Below are 23,005 nucleotides of genomic sequence, written 5' to 3'. Positions count from 1 at the left end.
TGGCTGCATTCTCATGGCAATCAGGTCTCTCTTAGCCTGTGGTATAATTTCCCATTTGAATGTCTGCCTCCTGGGAGGGCACTGAACTCCTTAAAGGCAGAGGCTGTGTCTTCTTATTATTGGGACTCAGAGAACCAGGTGCATCTCTTCCATCCAGTCCTATATGGCTCCAGACTCTCTGATTATCTCCAACCAGCAGCCTCATAGGTCCATCACACTCAACAAGCCCCAAACTGAGCTCAATGTCTTCCTCACCAAATGCTCCTTTTCCTGAATTCTCTATCTTGGTTGGGTGGCAATCTCCAAACTGAAGGTCATTTTAACTCCTCCCTCAGGCCTGTTTTCTACCCATTTTACTTCCTAAATATCTCTCAAGTCTGCCCTCCGTTCCCCTGCCACTAACATATTACTTCTGCCTTCAGTGACTGCCACCTGGACTACCACCCCAGCCTCCTCAAGGCCGCCAGCATCATGCTCACCTTATGAGAACCCTTCAGAAGTTCTCTTTTACTATCAAAAAAAAAAAAGAAGTCCCCATCCTGACTACCAGGCTGGCCTCACCTCCTCCTGCTATTACTACCAAAAAAAAAAAGTCCCCATCCTGACTACCAGGCTGGCCTCACCTCCTCCTGCTACTACTACCAAAAAAAAAAAAAGTCCCCATCCTGACTACCAGGCTGGCCTCACCTCCTCCTGCTACTGGCCTCTGCCCCAGGCTCTGGCTACCATGAAGCACTTGCAGGTCTCTAAACACCATGCTGACGCTCACCACCATGTCCTTGCTGGTGCAGACCCTCCTACCTAGAATGCCCCTTCCCTGGGCTGCTCCTGCTCATGCTGAATACTAAACATAGATATCCCCTTCAACTTTCTCAGATTCCTTCCCATTTCCTCAGATTGGATTAACTCCATCTACCCTGTGTTCATAGTCTCTCCGGCATGTCACTGTTGAGCTTACCACAACATCCTACACTCCTTGGGATTAGGAGCCATATTGCATGTAATAAGTGCTCAATACATGTTGACTAAGTGAACATATTTTGTTAAAGGAGTTTCTAAAGGGAAAGGAAATGAACTAGTGTGATTATATGCCAGATACCTTCAATGCATCATCTCAGATAAGTTGCACGAGCACTCCACATGGCAAGTATCACTGTTTCCATCCATATACAATTGAGGAAATTAAATCTCAAAGAGGGTAATTACCCTCAGGGGAACAGGGATTCACATCCACATCTACACTCCATCCCCATCCCCTTTCCCCATTCTGTGCCACCTCTTTCACTAGAGCATCGGTGGCAAGTTCCCACCCTCGGAAATCTCCAGGAACCAAGGTGTCCCAGCTTCCTGGAGATCGAGACACGCTGTCCCATTCCAGTTGCTTCTGATACTCTGCAAATCTCCTCCTTCATCTCCGCATGTCTGTAGGCATGGAGCTGAGCACAAGCTTTCTCTGCTGCTATATCATATCACAAACTTCTATCTAATTTGCCATTCCCTCTCTCCCCAAGGACATATTTACGTTAATTCTTTAAAGGCAAGCGTCTCTCCATGAAGCAGGCATGAATCTATTTTTCACTAGCATTCACATTATGGGAAATGCCTATATATTAACGAGTAATTTCTTTGCCCAATGCAGTTCAAAATTCAATAAAGGCTGTTTAAGTTCAAGTCCCCTACTTGTAGGTCAGAGAGCAGCCTCATGGGGGTGGGAAGAAAATTCCCACATATTTCCTTTTCCTCTTCCCTGCCCTCGTGCCCTCTGTCCCCTATGATATCAATGTGTTTAGTGCAGCTGTCACTAGTAATCAGCATGTCAGCTACACTTTCTAGCCCCTGGGTCTAGGTGGCCTCAAGACTCACACCTCCAAAAACTCATAGCCATCTCTCAATGTCTTCCTGTGCCAAAGCCCATTGAACATCTCCCCAGTGGGCTGACATCCCTCGCTAGAAAGGTAATTCCTCTGAGTTAAGCATTGCCTAATTTTTCTGTCCTCTTTTAAAATGGAAATTCTCCATGGGGTCGCCCATACCTTAACTTTACCAAGTTCATCGTTTGACTGCAAACTAGGTCAACTTGTGGTTTGTTTGAGGGTTTTTAAAAACATAAGGGGGCAGAAAGCACAATGCTCTGTTTTTGTCACTAGTTTAAGGTTGGCACTTGCTGGTGGTGTGGGAGAGGTGGAGGGTGGGCAGAGCAAGAAGCTGCCTCTGGTCCACACTGGGAGACAGTGGATGTCACGCTCGAGCAGACCACATTCACCCAGCTCTGAGGGCAGGACTCTAGGACACTTAGGAATATTAGTCCAGGTCTGTTCTCTGCATTGAATAATAATTCAGTAAAATCTCAATTAAAAGCAAGTCATAAATCACATTTAATGTTGCCCTGATGGGTCGAATCTAATATGCCAGGCCTATTAATCATTTGCCCGACCCTGGAATCCCAGCCTCTGTCTTCTGAGGATTCAGGGGTTAAGGCCCATTTCTCCCACCTCTGTCACAATTTAATGAGACCCCAGAGAGCAAGGGCCAGGGAGGTTTGGGACTGTGTCATGTCCCAGATGTGGAGCTTGGTGGGTTGGTTGGGTACTAATGGGGAACCCAGTAGGAAAGGGGAGCCTGGATTCCTACACAGGCTAGTTTGTCTGCTGGGTGTGGAACATGCCAGATGGAGGTTGGCAACGTGTAGGTGCAGTTTCGGGAACTAGGCAACCTGGCAGGTTGAACAAGCTCTCCGCAGCACCAGACAATGCCAGGTGGTCCTTCTGACAAGCATTGGGCATCTGAAAGAAGCCACAGCATTTCCTAACATGAAAAGATCAGTAATGTGGAGTTCCCAGATAGGAAACTGGTAGACACCCTGGCTGGCCCAGAAAAAAAATGTGGCTTTGGATGGCAGGGTCCAGTAACTAGGCAGAGATCCAGGGCCAGGACTTCAGTCTCTTGGAAGGGATGCTGGTTCCAAGCCTAGAAAGACTAGGTCAGCAGTACACAAATCTCCTGGGAAGACGGGAGCACTGCAGGTTTGTCTAGTTTAGAAAGAAGCCAAGTGACCAAATGGGGAAACTGAGAGCTACATATCTAGAACTGGAGGACAAGGGGTCTTCCCTGACATATCAGGGGAGACTCTGAGCACCAGGTTGGTGTCCATCAGAAAAGGAGAGGCTGAAGAATGACTCAACCATGAGATCTGAAGCTAGAGACTGGCATTTGATTCCTAGCTATGTGGTCTTAAGCCAGGCATTTCACCTCCATGAGCCTTAGTTTCCCTATTGATAAGATGAGGCTCATAATATTTAATTCACAGGATTGTTTTGAGGATCAATGGACAGGTACATAATAGCATCCAGTGTGATGGCTACCTAGGGTGATGATGGGCCTCAATTCCTGAAAGTCTGTTGTTAGTGCAACAGAGGAAAGACCACTTCCGCACAGCAAGTTCAAGAGACCAGAGGCAGAATGGAGGTCAAGGTTGCAGAGCCAGGGTCCAAGTGGGTAAAACAGATTTAGGGTATGAAAATGTGAGGACCAAACAGACCTGTCTCAAGCTACTTCACACCACCGTGGGATCCCAAGCGTGTTATATCAACCAGCGGTTATATTAACCAGCAGGTCTGCTTATAAGAGAGGGGCGGGGCTTGAGGGACCTGAGCTAGGGTGAGTGTGGGCACATTGCCACACTGGGCTTGCCCTTTGTGGGGCCAGTGATGGTCCTAGAGGTTTTCCTGGGGCTATAAGCAAGGCTGCATCAGAGCGAGGAGAAGGTAGAGCTCCTGGATATTTCTTCACTCCCTCTCTTCCTTCCTCCTCTCTTCCCATTTTTCTTCCACATATATTTCTGGATCCCCTACTATGTGCAAGACATGAGAGGCTTGAACCTAAGAACCTGGAAAGAGCCTGACTGCAGGGATGAAGAGACTGGGTAACAAGGCCCCACCGACTCCAAAGGAAAAGCGAACATCTTACTTCTGAAAGACCTCATAAAAAAATCCCATTAGGACACTTAGCTGCTTTATGATCAATATGCTTGAGAATTAAGCATTTGTCATCAAGTCTCATTTTGTGCCACTGACTGGCACAAAATAATAGCTGGCATTTATCGAGCACTTATAAGCAGACACTGAACTTAGAAGTTTACATGGGTTGTTTGTTTTAACCCTTTCAACCTGGGAGTTTCAGTAGCATCATTATCCCCATTTGATAGATGAGGAAACTAAGACCAAAAGAAGGAAACTTGCCCAAGATCTTGCAAGTAAGTAGTAGAGCTGGGATTATAGGCCACTGAGCTTTTAAACAGCTGTGTGTTATCAGACTCCTGGCCACGGCCAGCAGACTCCTGCTCAGTTCTCCATGATGCCTGGCTACCACCTGGCTTATGGGCTGGAGGATACGGGTATTTTGAATTGAAACCCAAACAACCGAATCTGCATACTGGCTCTGCAGGCCTGCTCAGGCTCAGCACCCTCTTAGGAACGGGCAGGACAGGATGAGCGCCTGTAAAAGCTAACAATCCTCTCTCCTCTCCCCTCCAGGACAGGGAACACTTACTCTCTAGCAGCGAACTGGTGGTGAGACTCCTCAACCCTGCATTTGAATAACTGTCTTCATTTTCAGTGCCCCGCTCCAGGGTACTAGAACAGGAAATAAATAAATAAATATTGTCAATGGCTAGGACAGGAGGCAGCAGAATAAAAACAAATGTTATCTATTAGAATGAGCATTTTCTGGCTACTGTTAAAGCAATATGACAGTGGAAGCTGCTTTTCTGTTCTAGAAAATCGCCTCAGCTCATATTAACTGTTGTTCACTTATAACCTTGCTGTTCATAACCTTTGCTCAGCCCATTGCTAAGAAATAGTCCAAGGCACAATCTAGCAAGTGCCCGGGTGTTTGAATGCCTGTGTTCTGGCTGCTTTACACCTGAGGTGTTTGTTTTTTCCAGCAACTCCTGACCTTCTGATTGCTAATCCCTGCTTCTTTCTTTCTTCTAGCCTCTTTGGCCAATTTCTCATCTTCCTTGGAGCTAGCGATGTCATCTAACTTTGTATCATCTTTGTCTTTATTAATGGGCTTCTTGCTTTTCTTCAAGATTGTTCACATTTCACTAACTACTTTAATACTGGATATTGAATTTCTGAAGCCCTGGGGTTCCTAGGACAAAGGTTAACCCATGTCTATTTAACCTGGTGGGCAAAATGGATTTGCCCCTCATTCAGAAGTGCTGAGTTCAATGCAATTGGGCTTTGTCTTATTATCAAATAATTCTTTTCCTTGATTATTCCCCTTTCAGTTCAAGGCTTTCTATTAAGTATTGAGGAAAAGAGATTTGTGGCTTAGATCCTGTGAGGAAAGTGATTAGTCATGTGAGGATCAAGGGATCAGCTATTCAGTATTAATAAGCTTATGTGATAACCACACATTCTTTTTGACAGCACATCTGTGGTTTAGATTCAAGAACACTGAGGTTACAACAGAGAAGAAAAGAACATCACTCCATGGCAGATAATACATAAATACATGGCTTTATATACATAAAGCAGATAATGGAGTTATGTTATTGACTCCACTGGAAATCATATATTCTGTGGTTGTCTCCCCAGTGACCTTCCCTCATTTCTTCCTTGCAGCAGAATCCGTTTGGTTGAACCATCTGACAGCAGTTTAGTTTGTTCCTACTCTAGCCTCTAGTGGGGAAAGGGTAACCTTGATCAATCTAAGCCAGAGATGGTAACTCTGTTCTCCCTTGCAAATAAATATCATGGAAATGGGCATATGGCACAATTCTGGACAATTAGCTGTGAAGCAGCTTTAGGGAACATTTTCACATCTTAAAAGGGCTACAAGAAAGGGATACTCCCTCTTACTCCACTTCCAAACTGGACATTGCTGGGTAAGGATATGATAAGTGGAGCTGTGTAAATTACTCTGGGATCAAGAGGCACCTAGGCTGAGAAAGAAAGCCAACGTAATGAAGATTGTCAGTGCGAGAAGACAGAAATAATCTTATTCCTGGATGTTGCATTTAACTGCTAAATAAACTGGCGTTGCCTATGCTGTGGCTTTTGACAAGTTCATACACTGAAAAGGTGGTAAAAGAAGAAAGAGTGATGGTGCTGGAAAAGCATACGTATGAAGCACACTCAACACAGTGTATGCAGTACAATCAACAAGGGGCTGAAATCTCTGGAAGATGGAATCAGGAGCTCCTATTGAAACCTTCAAGTCAGTAGTGTAAGGAACTAATGAGGACCTATCTAAAGGTCACCTGCTGTCTCCAGGACACCTGCTTGGGACTCTAGGCTCTCTGCAGGTAAAAACAGGTATAGAATCTTTTAAGGTAGAGCTTCTCCAGTGTGATTCAGAGAAAACTGACCTTCTGCTCTGGCCCCTCACTTCCAGAAAGTTACTGTTGGTCTGTTCCTTCTCTAATAAAAGTACAACACAATTTGACATTCTCCAGAAACAATTTCTAAAACATGCTCTCTCACTATGTCCAAAGGGTAAAAAGTATCTTATTGGCAAAGCAGATTATTAACCAAAAAAAAAAAAAAAAACCCAGCACAGCAGGGTGCAAACTTTTGCCCCTCCCCTACAGCCCTTTATGTTCTCTGACCAGCTGCCCTTGTCTTGTTGCTATACGTCTGTGGGTACTGGTGGTAGAATGTTGTTATCATTGACAGGGCTGGTGTTATTTGCAAATCATCACTCACCTTGTCAGTATGGATTAACTAAGTTTTAAGGCAACAAGGACATTCCCACACTTAATCATCATTATGATTCCAGAACTGGTTCCCAGTGAACCCAAATATTGAGACTGCTTGTTTTACTGCAGAATCCAAATATACAAAATTAGCAAGATCAGCTCTCAGAGTGTCGGCTGCTGCCAAATAAGAACTCCAGAGAATGCCTGCATATATTATTAAATTGTGCATAATGAGGGTGTGTGTCTAGAAGCCGGCTTCTGTGGATGGGTGCATCTTTATCTCACAGGCTATGACAGCTTGTTTGAACCAAAGAGCACACTTTGATTTTTCTCCTTCCCCATTTATCAAAATGTTTTCAGTACACACAAGAAGCTGGAGATGACTGATCTTTGACTCATATCAGCCTCGTCATTTCCTTCATTGTTCAAGTTGCTTCTGTGTTTTCATTATGGTCGGCATCAAATCAAACCCATCCTTGTTTGTCATCTTCCACATACACCAAATTGGATACACTTTTACCTTTATGTGGCCTGATGAATCCATGCAACCTAAATCAGGTAAATTACTGAACCCCAAAAGGACTAGAAGTGGACATACTTTACAAACAAAGGAGAAAGCGAGGAGAGCAACTGGACATTCTGTGGACAGCTATTGCATTTTAGGTCCTGGGATAGGTGCTTTCAAACAGGATCTCATTTGAGACTCAAAACAACTCTATAGGCACATTACATCCATATTTCAGATCTGGAAACCACAGATGCAGAGAATTGAAAGTAGTTTGCCAAAGTCATGCTGGTATTAAAGTGATTGATAGAGCGTAGACTCACACCAGTGTTCTTCTCCATCCCAAGTCCTCGCTCTGCCTAGAACTCCTCCCTGCAAAGGATGGAAGAGGAAAAGCAAAGGCAAGGACAAACCAAAGGCCCAGGATGTATGGGAAGAAAAGCACAATAATCAGCAGAAATAAGGAACTATCAGAAGGAAACTATTAAGAATTCATAGAGGTAGAAGGAAAAAGGTCTCATTGAAAAGTAGAAATTGACGGAAAAAAATAGTGAGCAGAAGAAGTAAACACCTGAAAATATGAAGAAGTAAGCTTTCCCAAGAGATGTCACAGAAGGAAATCGAAGCAAAAGATGGAGAGTGAAAGGAACATATAAGATAGATGTAGAGATTTCGTTTTCTGTTCTTTCATGGAAAGTTCCTTGTAGGTTATTTGAGTAGAGAACTAACAAAGGGCCTCTGATAAAACCACGATTCAGCTCTGACATTAATGTTATCTAATTTTAGGGGAAGTGAATCTAATATTTAAGATTTTAGACACTCTCTCACTCCTCAGAGCGATTTCTTAAATCTAAAGGTGAACCAGGGGAGGTAAAACATTTTCTTGGGAGCAAAAGCCATCCCTCCTGTGAAGTAAATTGCATCTTCCTGGACACTGAGTGCTATAAATCTTAGTCCCAGTAAATTGCAGCCACCAGCTGCTATGAACCCAAACTGCAGGTGAGTGGCTTAAAAAGGCCACTGGATCATGACTCTCCAGAAATGCAAGCCCCTGCGGGGTGAAAATCATTTCCAAGGGCTCCCAGGCTGTTCCACCCAGCCATCTGGGACCAGGAAGGGAATGACTCTTGAGGTTTTGAGTAATTTTTCACTAAAGCAAAGTCAAACAAGCTGAATAGCAGAAGCCCTCTCCTACTGGGAATGCCCTTCTGGCTTCTGCCAGGCAAGCATGTATCAGTGTGTGCACATGCATGTGTGTATGTGTGCACACCCGTAAGAGCATGTGCGCATGGATGCATGTGTGCACCCATCTATATGAGCATGTACGTGTGTGGGGGTACCTGTGTTTCTGTGTGTATACCCCTCAACCCCCCTTACTCATACCAAAAGGTCTCTGTAGAAGTGCCTAGGGAGGCAACTTTGAGTAGTAAAGTGCTGGCCTTAGAGTCAGAAAACCTAACTGCAGCCTATTTCGAGTCAATTCTTGCCCTTATCCCTTTGCCACCTTGGACAAGCTACTAAACCTTTCAGAACCTCAGTTTTCTCATCTATGAGATGGAGTAACAATTCTTTCCTGGTTATTGTGAAGATTAAGTGAGGTCACATTTATAAGGATACTTGATAAGCCAAAATACATTGCAAAAACGCAGGAGTTCTTCTCACTGTTTTAGTGGCAGAACAGAAAGTAATATGTGATGATCAGATTACTAACATTTCAACATGAGTCCAGTGTTTGTCTCCTTGAAATCTAAGGGCTGACTGGAGAGACAACTGCAGAGAAGCAGGTTTTCCAATATTCTGGTGCCTCTTCCTTCTTGATAGGAGTGAGGGACCTCCCAGGGCCTTGTGTGCATGTCTCTGCACTCTTTCTAAAGCCCAATGGGTCTCTGGGACTTGCTTTAATGTTCAAGAAGCGAGCAGAAGGTAGCAGAGAGCTAGATCTTCAAGATACAGTTTCTCTGGTCATCCTACCTTGGGCACATGTCACCTTGCCTCTCATTTCTAACAGCCCAGAGCAAGATAAATCCTCCATCTATCTCCTGCCTCCCCTCCCACACCTTCACTGAAAGGCAAAGGACCCCTGCCTCCAGCTCAGGGGAAAAACCAGATTAACCTTTCTGACATGATAGCAAATGTTAGCAGTCTGTCTTGGTTCTCATAATGCCAGTCTGGGCACCAGTCAGTCACCGTCTGTTAGAAATACAGAGGATATATGTCAAAACTCACCCGCACATGCTGAATCGGAAAAGAGCCGTTATTACTGCAAACTCTATATACATTATTTATCAAATGAACTCTCTGCAGTAGGAATACAATTCATTTCTACTCTCTCGCTCTTGTTCTTCCATTTCAATAGGAGATGAAAGAAACCATTTATAGAATCTTTCTGGGCATTACTCATGTGGCAGTATCCCTGGCTAGGGTTTGAAGTCAGAGCTGTCTATTGCCTAAAGGGAGTGGGCTGCTTCGAGTGGGAGAGAAACAGCCCCTGTCTGCCAGGCTTTCTCAGGCTCCTCTCTCCATGGCCACCACTGCTGCCACCCCACCTCCTGGAACTGTGAAGAACTGGGTCTTGCTTCAGATTGCAAGACACACTCGAGGAGGTGGGAACCTTGGTTCAGAGGAAGGCCAGTAACTTAACGCATTTTCTTTGCAGCATTAGCTTTAACAAATTATCACAATTTGGGGAAGGTGTTCTCAGTAGGTTTGTTTGGAGTCAAGACCAACTCCCACTTGGCCTCACATTAGAGAGCAGAAGAAATAAATCTCTTAGTTTACACTGGTGTGAGCCTTAAAATGCAGATTTTCATAATCATGTTGGCTCAAAGTTAGGAGTTTTGCCTGGTGGAGATGGCAGTGGTAATGGTGGTAGTAATAATGTTAGAGGTAATGATAATAGTGGCAATGGTGATGGCGTCAGTGGTGATGGTAGAGGGGATGATGGTGTTGGTCGTGGTGATGATGGCAGAGGGGGTGGTGGTGATGGTGGTGGTGGTGATAATGGCAATGGGGGAGGTGGTGATAATGGTGTTGGTGATAATGGTGGAGGTGGTGGTGATGGCAGAAGGGATGGTGATGACAGTGATAGTAATAATGGTGGTGGCATTGGCGGTGATAATAGAGGCGATGGTGGTGGTGGTCATGGCGGTGATAGCAGAAGGAATGGTGAAAATGTTAATATGCTGCTAATATGGTGGTAGTGGTGGAGGTGATGGTGGTGGTGGCAGTAGAGGAGACGATGGCAGTTGGAGGATAGTGGGCGTGGTGGTGATCATAATGCTAACAGTGATGGTGATAAGGGTCATAGTCTGTGCTTTAATAATCTTTGCATTCAAAATAATTTTTCTTAAGGAATAGGATACCTCTTGAAAACAAAGCACTTTGCTCCTATTTCAGATCAGACCTCCATAAAACTCTTTATCTGAATTCCTGTCCAAATTTGCATATCACAGACTAGAGGTTGCAAAGTGAAAATTCCATTTGTGAGGCACTGACTGCCTGCTGGTGCCCAGAGCACTTTCTTGACTTCGGGATGAGGTGTCCTGACCATTCTCTCTCCTAAAAGACAAATGTTGCTTACTGTGGACCCCAGATCCAGCTCACCTCCATACCTCTAGATGATGGTGACTCCCCTCCTCAAACCTTACCCATTCATCTTGGCTCATATATTGCTTTAATTATTATTTATTTAACCTTTGTGTATGTTTGACCTCCCCAACCAGATTGTAAGCTCCTTGAAGGTAGGGTGCATTCCTTGTCCTTCTTAAATCCCATACCCTTTAAACAAATATATATGTATTAAACAAACGAACGAATGGATTGGTGAGTGATCTATGGTGCTATTATTGTCTCCAAAAGTACACAGTATAATGGTTTACACAATAATCATAACATTAATTCTAGCATAAAGATGTTATTACTTGCAAGAAAGAGGGAAGTTAGTTACTGCTACTGCTACTACAATAGATAGCACTTACCGAGCTCTGCACCAGGCTCTGTGCTCAGCCCTTCACACACATTATCTTCATTGATTTTGACGACAAGCCTGTGAAGTGGGTGCTATTTCCCCATTTTGCAGATGGAAAACCTAGGATCAGAGATTTTGAATAATTTGCATTTGGTTAAAAACACTTGCCTTCTATTCAGACAGACATGAGTTCAAACAACTCTGACATTTGCCAGTTGCATGGCTTCTATGGTAACAATTTTTGTCCCGGGACCTGAGATTCCTCATCTAAAAAGTGAGAAAATAATACTTTTTAATTGTACGAAGGAGGAGTCAGTGAGGAAAACCTTTCTCTTTGACAAATATATACATAATAAAATTACAAATTATAACTGAGTATTAGACATATTGCATACACATATACATACACTTTTGCTCAGTGCCCAAGATAAAGTAAGTGCTATGTCAATAGTAGCTCTTTTTTCTTTCTATTTTTTTGCTCAAGGTCTCCAAGCTTTTAAGCAATGAAAACACATTCATTTATAGATGTGGTGTAGAGCCCACGTTCTCACACACTTTAGATTCAGCCCCAGAAACAAGCTATTTCCCTGGGCACAGTGGGTGAGTCACAGAGCATCTTCTCTAGGAGTGAGGATGCCACATGACCAAACCAGGCAGGCTGGGCTGGCTGTCCGACTCAGTGGTCTACCCCCAGGCCAGGGCTCAATGTCTTGCTTAGCAATCTGCCTGCCCATGGTCTGATGGCTGTAGCCTGGGATGCCACCAATATCATTTATAATGCCAGAGGCACCATCTATGGGAACAGAGCACCGCCCCCCCCAACACATCCTAGTGGTTAGGGCAGCATCTGCCAGCAGTGTGATGGTTCAAGTCTCCCTAACTGACCAGCAGCCCTTGCATGGTGGCTCTGGGGGCACATTTCTCTTCTGCTCTTCTACCCAAGTGTTAAAAATTAATTTAACTCTGATCGCACTGACAGGGGAAAAGTTAGTAGAAGTTTTATTTTTAATATATGGGGAACCTTAACAGGATTTAAGCTTAATGCCTCAGAAATGGGAAGGACCGCTGACGATTTATCTACTTGAATCTGCAGACTTTAGAGGGGAGCTAAAGAAATGGAAGAAGTATTATTCCAGCAGCTAGAGGCGGAATTGAAATGCCCCCCACAGCAATTGGGAGAGATGCCAACAGTCTGCCAACCTCAGAAATTGACTCATAAATTGTCCAAATCCTCAGTTTCCCCTTATTGTCCTGACCTCCAGTTTTCTTGACTATCCAGAAAATATATCATTTCAATTTTTTTAAGACATAATAGAGCTTGTCACTTAGAAACATAGAATTTTAGAGCTGATTTCTTCCAGCTATAATAATTTATGATACTAAGAGATGTGGAGGGAAAGTTTATAACAGAAAATTGTGCTGCACATGGGCCATACATTTTGTTTTAGACATGGCTCTAGGCTGTTTTCAAAAGCTACTAACTTAAAAAAAATCTCTCATGCAAAACATTCTTCAGTACACTTAGGCTGAACTGCCTGAACTGTTCATTTTGAGACGATATTTCACTAAGGAGGCCAGTCAACTACTTTTACTTAGGAGATTTACTAGGCACTGACTAAGTGTCAGGCATTGTTGCAGACATTCAGGGATGCAGCAGCAAATAAAACAGTCAAACGTCTTTGCCTTTATGGAACTTGCATTGTAGTGAGGGGACACAAAAATATTGACAAAATAAATAATAAGTTACATATCATGTTAGAAGGTGATGCGTCCCATAAGAAAAACAAAGCAAGGAAGAAGTGGAGGCTATGGAAAGAGTCCACTTTAAATAGTCTGGCCAGGAAGGCCCTTCGCTCAAATAACATTGAGTAAAGACTTGAGGGAGGTGAGGGAGCAAGTCTGTGACCCTCCGAAGCAAGAGCACCCTAGGCAGAGGGACCTGGAGGTGCATAAACTTGCCTGGCATATTCAGGAATCATCAGGAAAGCTAGTGTGGCTGGACTAGGGTGAGCACAGGTGAGCTGGTGGGCCCAGGGAAGACGCAATCAGGCAGGTACAACAAGCCTTAGAGCTGCCACGTAGGTCAGATGACCACACATCTTGATTGCCCAGGACAATCCTGAATTAGTTCTGTTCTGTTGTCCTGGAAGAATTATTAATAGTGCCCCTGTTCACTCTCAAAGCGCCCCAGTTCGGTTGATAAATTATATGGTCCCTCCACATGCAGGTCACCAGCAGGGCTTTGGCGTTTACTCTGAGCAAGATGAAAACCACGGGAGTTGGAACAGTGACAGCACCTAACTCTCATCCTCAAGGATCTACTCTGGTTGCCCTGTTCAGGAAGGCCTGACAAGGAGCCCAGGTAGGAGTAGGGGAACTATCTCCAAGACCTTTGCCAGACTCATGTCGTTGCCTCTCTCCCTCAAATGTCTCCCATTTTGTCTGCTGGTAAACTCCAAACAATCCTGCTGGCTTTTCAGGGTCTCATTCAAATGTCTTCTCCTTCTGAAATCTTCCTTGACCCAGTCCCACAGTCCCAAATCCTCACAAAATTAGAGTGCCTTGACTGATGTGTTTTGCATTAGGTTGTCAAATCTGTTATGATGTTTACACATCGTATCTAGTTATTACCAGCATGCCTGTCCCTACTGCTAGACAGTGAGGATCTTTCTTTTGAAAGGGAAAATTCCTATTTTATTGAGGCCCTATAATAAGCTAGATGCTTTGTAAGGTTTTCATTTTTCATTTAAAATGCACATTAATTATAAGGAATATTGTTTTGGCCTTGTTCTGATTATCAGTATAACACACCACCCCAAAATTTAGTGGCATGAAATAACAGTCATTCTATTATGCCCACGGATTCCATGGGTGAGGAGTTGGAACAACGCAGAGCAGATGTAACTACCTGGTCTTTGGGTGGTAGAATGACTGGAGGCTCGGGTCTCTGGGGGACTGGAGGATCTGTGTCCAGGATGGCTTCTTCATGCACATGTCTTGCCCACTGCTGGCATAACTCACAGGCTGGGATTATTAGCATGAGTGTGACCTCTCCAGCGTGGTGGCTTATGTGGTGGCTCAGTATTCCTGAGAACAAGGAAAAAGCTTCATGGTCTTCATGATGTAGCTTCAGAAGACAGATAACATCACTTCCTCCATCCTCTATTGGTTGAAGCAATCACAAGCTGCTCAGATTCAAGAGGAGGGGATGTAGACCCCACCCATCAATGTGAGGAGCAGAAAAGAACATGTGGCCATACTTAAATCTGTCCCTGTTCCCACCTTGCAGATGAAGAAACCAAGGCTCAGAGAGTGTAGGATACTTGTTGAAAATCATGCAGCTAAAATACAGTGGAACCAGGCCGGGCACGGTGGCTCATGCCTGTAATCCCAGCAATGTGGGAGGCCAAGGTATGTGGATCACCTGATGTCAGGAGTTTGAGACCAGCCTGGCCAGCATGGTGAAACCCCATCTCTACTAAAAATACAAAAATTAGCCAGGCATGGTGTTGCATGCCTGTAATCCCAGCTACTTGGGAGGCTGAGGCAGGAGAATTGCTTGAACCCAGGAGACGGAGGTTGTAGTGACCTAAGATTGCGTCATTGCACTCCAGCCTGAGCGACAGAGTGAGACTTTGTCTCAATAAATAAATAAATAAATAAATAAGATGCAATGAAACCAATACTGAGAGGGCTCTGCTGGACTGCAGACCACATGCTCTTTTTATCTTATCTGAATACCTGTTGTGGGGAAGAGAGAATGTCTTAGTTCTTTCTACCACTCTGTTTAGCACAGAGTTTGGCATACTGTGAATGAATGGATGAACAAATGTAGCATGGCCAGCAGCTCTTGAGCATGCTCTGACCTCTGCCTGTAATCTGAATGAATGATTCTAACAATGAGAATTTCACACACTGGCAAGAAGCACGGAAGACATTTAGGAGGATGGGGAGATGTTTTGGATACAGCTCTACTAAAACCCTTTTAACAACCCCAAGAGACAGACAACTAGACCCATTTAGAAGATGGAGAAACTGAGCAACTATCGAGCAGCTGCAACAACACCAGGCCTAAGCACATCTTCCTTTCCCTGTGAGGATAGCAGGGCCCATCTCTGGAAAAAAACTCACCCTGTCCACCCCTTTCTCAGCACCTGGTCGACCTTTCTGGAAGGTGAAATATGGCTAAAATGAAAATGTTTCATCCTTGATTTAAAAAAAAAAACAGCTGGGCATGGGCACAGAGGCTCATGCCGGTAATGCCTGTACTTTAAGAGGCCAAGGCAGGAGGCTCACTTGAAGCCAGAAACTCAAGACCAGCCTCGGCAACAAAGCGAGACATAGTGTCTAAAAAGTATTTAAAAATCAGCTGGGTGTGGTGATCCATGCCTGTAGTCCCAGCTACTTGGGAGGCTGAGGTAGGAGGATCACTTGAGTCTGGGAGCCCAGAAGTTCGAGGTTGTGGTAAGCTATAATCATGCCACAGCACTTCAGCCTGGATGACAGAGAGACTCTGTCTCTGAAAAATAATAATAATACAATAATAAATAAATAAGTAATGTTTAAAAACCAAAAACTGCAAGTTAGGAACCTAAGCTCACATCGTGGCCCTCTGCAGAAACCTGTGTGTCCCCAGACAGCTCCCCTCCCCTCTCCGGGCCTCATCTTTGTGATCTAGTTCCTGGTGGTCTGTGACTCAGTGGCCACCCTTCCACAGCTAACTTTCTGTGGCTCCAGGGGACAGACCATAAACTTCTCTTTCCCTTAGCCCTCACACCTGGCTCAACATCAAGTCTGGATCAACTTTATTTCCAAAATATGTCACCAATCATCTGGGTAAGGCATTAGTGAGAGTTTTTGCCCTATTTTTGCAACTTTTCCATAAGTGTAGTTTTCATCCTTTTCTTAGTCTTTCTAGATTCTCCATACAGAAGGCAGGGTGGTCTTTGGTGTTTGCTTTTGTTCTGGTAGATATGTAACAAAATATACCATTTTAACAATTTTAAGTATCTAATTCGCTGGCATTAAGTACATTCACATTGTTGTCCCACCGTAACCACTGTCCATCACCAGAACTTTTCCATCATGCTGGCTGCATCTCTGCACCCGTTACACAGTAACTCCCGCTGCCCCGTATGACTGGCTTATCTCACTCCACATATTGACTTCACGGTGCATCTGTGGTGTAGCATGTGTCAGAATCTCCTTCCTTTCTAAGACTGAATAGTATGCTACAGTATATATATGCTACATTTTGTTTATCCATTTATCTCTCAATGGACATTTGAGCTTTTTCCACCTTTCGGCTATTGTGAATCATGCTACTACAAACAGTGATGTTCAGGGTCATCTTTTACAAATACAAATCAGATCCTGTCACTCTTCACTCCCTTACAGCTCTCCCAGGCTTCACAATCTAAACTCCTTTCACTCATCCACTAGGACTTACAGTTCCCCGCTTCTCTCACCTTTGTCCCCCCACCCCCAGCTTCCCAGGCTCCAGCCATGGCAGCCTCTGCCCAGCCCTCACACAGCCCAATCATGGCCCGGGAGGGCCTTTGCACCGACTCTTCCCCAGGCCTGAGCGTGGCCAGCTCCTTCTCTCCATCCAAGTCTCTGCTGAAATACCTCCTCCTCCGACAGCCTTCCCCGCCCACCTGCACTGCAGCAGCCCCCAGTGCCCATGCAGTCCCAGGTGCTGTTCCCAGGGTTTATTTTCTTTGTAAAAGTTACAGCCCTGATATCCTGTCACATCACTATTGTGTGTTGTCATTCGCCCCTCTAGACTTTCAAGCAGGGCACTTTGTTCACTGCTGAGCCTCAGAGCCCAGAACAGTGCCTGCACACAGGAGGCACTCCCAACACTTGTAGGATGCATTAAGTCTGAATATCTGATTTGGCCATCCAGAGTGAAAATGTGGCAGACTACAGGAGTCCCAGGACCTCAAAGGGAGCTGACAGAAGGGAGACACTGGTCCACGACACTGAGCCCCATTACATTCTCACCTCAGTTGCTGACTTCTGCTTCCTCTTTTTCGGCTGCTGCATTAGCTGCCTCTGAGTGGGAACCTGGGACAGAGAAACATGTGGCATGGCATGGCATGGCACACCTGACATAATACCAAAAGCACATGTCCACTCTCAGCATGTCAGGCTCTGTGTTCCCAGAGAGCTCAGAGATGACAGGTGAGACCTGGCTGGGTACAACCAGAGCAATTCTTTATAGAAGTACACCCAAGTCACTGAACCATGTAACATATAAGGAGAGAACCCATTAGTCTGTGTCTGTCCAACGTTCAAAATGCTGTCATTTTTCAGGCTTGGCTTGATTTCCCTTTCATCAATAAGAGCTACAATCCTGCCAAGCTGGGAGCAGATAGCTCTACCTGCTGCTGAGATAGGCAGCAGAGGGAATCCATAAAGGGCTGAAGGAATACCAGCCACTGGACTATGTTCAGTAGGTTCCACATGTCTGCTCCTCTGGGATGGTGTGTCCAAAAGCATCTCCCCCATCCTAGTGCCACAGTGACAAAATCCCCCATTGGAGCAATGTAACTGAGGCTTCTCCTGTGAGAAGCCACATGGCATGGCAGAGCAGCAGACTGGAGGCCGGGCAGCCTGGCTTCTAGATCACCCCTCTTACCAACTAGGTGCCTTGAGCAGGCTTTAAATCTCTTTGGGCCTCAGTTTCCTCAAGTGCAAAGGCAGGCAATCGGGCCAGATAATCTATAAGGCCCTTTTAGCTTGGAAATTCTGAGCTCTTGAGCTCTTTGGTCAGATGAAACAAAAGGTTGCAATGAGAGGAGAGGAGAATCACAAACTACCTTCATCTCCTTCACTGTCTGCCTTCCACCAGCTTGCAGTGGGGTCGTATCCAGACTTCAAGCTAAGGGTGAATGTATCTGTATGGGAAAAAAAGAACAAGGGAGGAAATTACTCCCCTTCCCCTAAAATGAGCAGTTAACCACCTGTGGGATGCCACAGACACATGGAAGCAACTTAACTGTGCTTTCAGACCCCCATGCTGCAGATGGTTTCTCAGGACCCCCTCGATTTTTATGGGCCCTTTTAGGAAGAGCCACTACCCCTAACTGCTGCGTCCCACACAACCCACCTGGTCAAGGTCCATGTTTCTATGAAGGAAGACTTCATTCATTCATTCATCAAACAGAATGTGCTGAGCACTTACTTTGTGCCAGGCACTCTAGCTACAGAGATAGAAGGTACAGTCCTTGTTCTCCCGGAGCTCATTGTCCAGAAGACAAGTAGACAGCGTGAAAGGCCTGTTTACATAACAGTGATACATGTTATGAGTTATGAGCTGTCTCACAAGCCATTTTGGGAGCCCAGAGCAGAGAACTTAACCCAGCATTGTGATAGGTCCTCAGCTATCAGGGAGATCTCCCTAGAGAAGGTGGTCTCTGAGCTAGGTCTTAGAGGAGTCTACCTAAATATCTCCATTTTTGTCATTGCTAAAGTTAAACTCAGTTCTCAGTTGCAAGGGACTAGGGCTTGAGGAGAGGAGTGAGGATCTGATGGGAAAGGAACAGAGGGAGTGACTGTGAAGCCCCACTTGGGCCCAGCTGAATCCAGAGGCCATGAAATTTTATGGCCCCAAATGACAAGATTGGAAATAGTTTTCTCTCCACTGTCCCAGGTAAGGAAGAGGGTCCATCGATAGAGTGTTGGGACTTTTCCAAAAGATGCAGTAAATGCACGAGAGTGAGGGAGCTGACCCTCCTCCAGGAGGGTAGTTTGAGTGACAGTCCCAGGATCTAAAGCCAGATGGGAGAAGGAAGGGAAGCCAGGCACGGGTAGACTAAGGGTGAAAATAGGCATGGTGGGACAGTGAGCCCACACTGCAGGATGAGCAGGTGTCAAAAGCAAAGCATGATTGAACTGAAGGTGGCTGAGAGGATGCAGGTGGAGTCCATCTGTGGTCGGGCAGAAAAACTGAGACTTCTGAATTACAAAGAAGGAAGTCTTGGGGAGGGAGGCTCAAATCTCAAATGAAAAGTGGCAGGATTTTCCCAGCCATCTTAACTCAGAGGCCTCTCCTCTCTCTTGTGAGAGCAGGAGAAAGAGAATCTCTTCAAAAATCCAGCCCAGTTCAGTTGAGGCCCAAGAGGCTAACCATCCCATGAGATCCCCATGCTTCTTCTCACCTGTTGGTAACGTCTCAGCATTTCCTTGTAGCTTCATCTTTCTTGTTTTCCCCTCCACCTTAATCTTTACTAATGCCTTTTCAGAGACAGATGGCAGCCAGGAGTATCTAGTCTTCAGGGCTATTCATTTAGCAACTGACCCAGTACCTACACAAACTGACTCCTAACAGGTCTGCAGAACCACTGAATATATTCAAGAATCTAGCATGTGCAGAGGAAAAAGAAAAAGAGGAAGAAAAGGGAGAGGAATGAAGGCCCTTAAGACATCCTGTGGGACTAGCCCACCCTTGAGATACTCAGGGACTGTGGTACCCTGGGAATTTCTGTGGGCATGTGTGTGTTTATGTGTATGTTTGTGCACATACATGCGTCTGGTGTGTGCGCATGCATGCATGTGTGTTTGTGTATGTGAGAGCAAAGAAGAAGCAGAGCACCCTGGGAAAAATGGTTTTTACCAGCTGGTTCTATGGAGGTCTGCAGATGTCATCTAATCAGGCTGCTCGGGCAGATGGCAATTTCCATATAGCGTTTCCTTCCACTCCAAGTGGTTTGTACCGTTGTGGATAACACAGTTCAGGATCTTTGCCGAACCTCTTATAATCTGTTACCACGTAAATGTGTCAGCAGGTGGCAATACTGGCAGGCTGCTACTTGGGTCAGATGCCAGGACCTACAGAAAAATAATCCTCTTAGATTGGAACCAGGTCTTCCCTGACTCAAGGAAGGACCAAAGTATGCCCAGGCAGCTTGAGCATTGACTAGCCCACTCTCCGGTGTTGGTGCAGTATCACACCAGGCTGTTTTCTTGGCATGGAGGGAAGCAGAACAGCTCAGAGCCACACCCACACCCTCCCTGTGCTCCCCTGGCTGTCTCTGGAATAGAAACAGCCGCAGGCTAAGTCCTACACCACAGGTTTGCTGGTGGACCTCCAGGGGTCACCAAAGTGAATATCAGAAGCCTTGAACCTGGAAACATTGTGTCTCACCTGGGAGGGTGTGTGGTTGATCGGCTTCCTCCAGTGGCTTCTAGTTGCCTCCACTGCTCCAAAGCTGAGCCAGCATGCCTAGGTCTCCACATGCTACATATGAGCATTCACCTTGGCCTGGTCTGAGGTGAACAGAGGAGCACAGAGAGCTACTGACCACCAGACTTAGAAGTTACAAAATCCCTGAAGGTGCAGGGTGCCGTGCCTCACGCCTGTAATCCCAGCACTTTGGGAGGCCAAGGCGGGTGGATCACGAGGTCAGGAGACCCAGACCATCCTGGCTAACATGGTGAAACCCTGTCTCTACTAAAAATACAACACATTAGCCAGGCATGGTAGCGCGCACCTATAGTCCTGGCTACTTGGGAGACTGAGGCAGGAGAATCGCTTGAACTCGGGAGGTGGAGGTTGCGGTGAGCCAAGATCGCACCACAGCACTCCAGCCTGGGTGACAGAGTAAGACTCTGTCTCAAAAATAAATAAATAAATAAAAATTAAAAATAAATTTTAAAAATCCCTGAAGGCTCTTTAAAGCAGGATGTGGGAGGTAAGATAAGGCTACCTACAAGGGCTCAGGGGCTCACATAATTCAGAGAAGCTGAGTTTGAAAAGAAGGTCACTGGGTGCTGCTATGCCTTCCAAAACCACCTCTGTTCACAGGCAGGGACTGAATCCAGGAGTCCATTTTCTTTTCCCAGTGGAAAGCAATGAGCAGCGTGATAGTGACAGTAATAATAATAACAGGCAACATTTATTGAGCCCTTTCTACATGCCAAGCAGTGTGTTAAAGGTTTCCCATGGATTACCTCATTAAATCCTCTTAACAATCTGAAGACATGGGTACATAATTGGTCCCATATTACATATGCCGGAATGAAATTTGGTGATATTAACTGAGGAATTTTCCATTGTTGAGCTCCACACATCTCCCTGACCACACAGAGCCAAGGCCCTCATTGCCTCAGAAGCAACTCTTTGCCTACAAATAGAAAGAATACAAAATCAAGAATAGAAAGCAACTAACAACAACAACAACAAAAAACAGACAACACAGAAATCATGTTTCCAAGCAGGGATTGTAAAAGGCACAGCAGAGGCAACAGTCTTGAGGTCCCCGTGCTTCTGATTCACAAAAGAACCAAGACTTTTTAATTTGCTGTTTCATAGAGAAAATGTAAGTTCCAAAAGTTTGACTTTATTAAGTCAAAAGCAGAAGAGACTGAATGCTAAACATGCCAGCCATAAACAAGGGCTGGGAAGAAGGCAGAAAAATGAATGATGTAAGAACCACGCTTTTCCCTACTTCCCCCGCCCACCCTCCAAAAAAGAGTAGGAATAAAACCAGAGGAGGAGGAGTGGAGAGAAGGAGAAGTGAAAACCTTCAGAGAAGCAGGAGAAAGACCAAGAAAGAAGAAGAACAAATTCACTGCTGGTGTGGGGCACTGGGAAGGGACCAGGCCTCTCTCCTCCCCACCCCCTCAGCACCCACTCCTCCCCCGGCTCCATACCACCATTACTTACAGAAGATAGAAACCCAAGTGAAGAGTGAGAGATCCCAGATGAAGAATGCTGGGCTTATGTCCCAGGGGGCAGTATGGGATGGTTTTGAGCGTCTGGAACACAAACACACATGAATATGCATACACACAAGCACATGCATATAACATACCACACATATACATAACACACATGCCCACACTCATGAATACTCATACACACATACACGCATGCCCATACATATAACACACACATGCACACAACACACATACATACATGCCCATATAAATACACATATGCACACACATGCACATACACATGAACACACATACACACAACAAAGTTTTGGTTTTTAAATCAGATAGAAAAGGATGAGGGCCATAAATTAGACTATGTCACCCATAACTACAAGGCAGCCCTTATTTCAGAAATTTCTATCTGGTCCCAGAAAACTAAAATAAAGAAAAAATCATAGCCATTTTGTGGATGGAACAATGAATCCCTCAAAGGAAGACGTGACAGAGCCCAGCTTCTGACCCAGGATTTGGTAGAGAGCCAGGTCAGAGCCCAAACTCTGGTTCTGATACAGCAGCTCCCTGAGTACAAGCATCAGGCCCTGAGTGGCTGAGCTGTCATTCTCTTGGCTGCATGCAAACCAAGAACTTTGTTTGTGTCAAAGTATGTGCAATGCCTTCTTGCAAAATGACCTAAATTAGAAACTCTCCTCTCAGGATCAGAAAATTCTGCATTGAGGAGCAGGAGGGGTAAATCCATCCATAAAAAAATGACAGCCACGATTCTTTAGACCTACATAGTTTGGGATCAATATCCAAACCATAGTCTTAGACAAGAGTGTGAAAAGATTTAAAAAGCCAGACACAGGAACCATGTGTTTCCCATAATGGCTCAAATGAAATTATATAGTCCAGAACATTTTAAAAGCAAGCAGCTTATTTTGAACAGGGGCACATAGAGGTTGCTGATGTGCACTGCGAAAACTCAATAAAGGGGAACATCTAATGAAAACACATATAACGTACAACTGCAATCACAGGTCATGCATGAATTATTAACCTCAGGGAGTTTTCTATCAGTTCTGGGGCTATGGATTGCGTCTCTGGTATACAATTTGGGAGATATTGGTTCTCCATTTCGTAAGGGAGAACTTGAAGCAGGAAATGT

General features: G+C 45.0%; 1 protein-coding gene and 1 long non-coding RNA gene across 37 annotated transcripts in view; one reads left to right on the top strand and one right to left on the bottom strand.

The window, feature by feature from the left end:
• The window catches only part of LOC105711646 (uncharacterized), a 313,477-nt gene that overhangs the window by 61,900 nt on the left and 228,572 nt on the right, over window positions 1-23,005 (bottom strand). For 29 of the 34 annotated variants that reach the window (XR_010340435.1, XR_010340434.1, XR_010340443.1 and 26 more), the window contains 9 exons: window positions 21,848-21,939; window positions 21,133-21,305; window positions 20,327-20,448; window positions 19,796-20,010; window positions 18,000-18,077; window positions 17,182-17,244; window positions 14,084-14,262; window positions 11,186-11,295; window positions 4,549-4,631 (listed from right to left, as the gene is read on the bottom strand). This is a non-coding gene — a long non-coding RNA (uncharacterized LOC105711646). The remainder of the gene's footprint in view (window positions 1-4,548; window positions 4,632-11,185; window positions 11,296-14,083; window positions 14,263-17,181; window positions 17,245-17,999; window positions 18,078-19,795; window positions 20,011-20,326; window positions 20,449-21,132; window positions 21,306-21,847; window positions 21,940-23,005) is intronic. The other 5 variants (XR_010340449.1, XR_010340456.1, XR_001106091.3 and 2 more) reach the window with 4 other exon arrangements.
• TNR (tenascin R) overlaps window positions 1-23,005 on the top strand; it is a 429,814-nt gene that overhangs the window by 281,793 nt on the left and 125,016 nt on the right. For 2 of the 3 annotated variants that reach the window (XM_064370757.1, XM_021668050.2), the window contains exon 3: window positions 13,403-13,537. The exons of the other annotated variant lie outside the window; for it this stretch is intronic. The gene's annotated coding sequence lies outside the window, so the exon portion shown is untranslated. The remainder of the gene's footprint in view (window positions 1-13,402; window positions 13,538-23,005) is intronic. 3 annotated transcript variants of the gene reach the window in all.

The sequence above is a fragment of the Aotus nancymaae genome, unplaced genomic scaffold, assembly GCF_030222135.1.
Source record: "Aotus nancymaae isolate 86718 unplaced genomic scaffold, 86718_ANA_hifiasm-v0.15.2.pri h1tg000108l, whole genome shotgun sequence".
In the NCBI taxonomy this organism is placed as follows: Eukaryota; Metazoa; Chordata; class Mammalia; order Primates; family Aotidae; genus Aotus; species Aotus nancymaae.
This window is presented reverse-complemented; position numbering and strand designations above follow the sequence as displayed.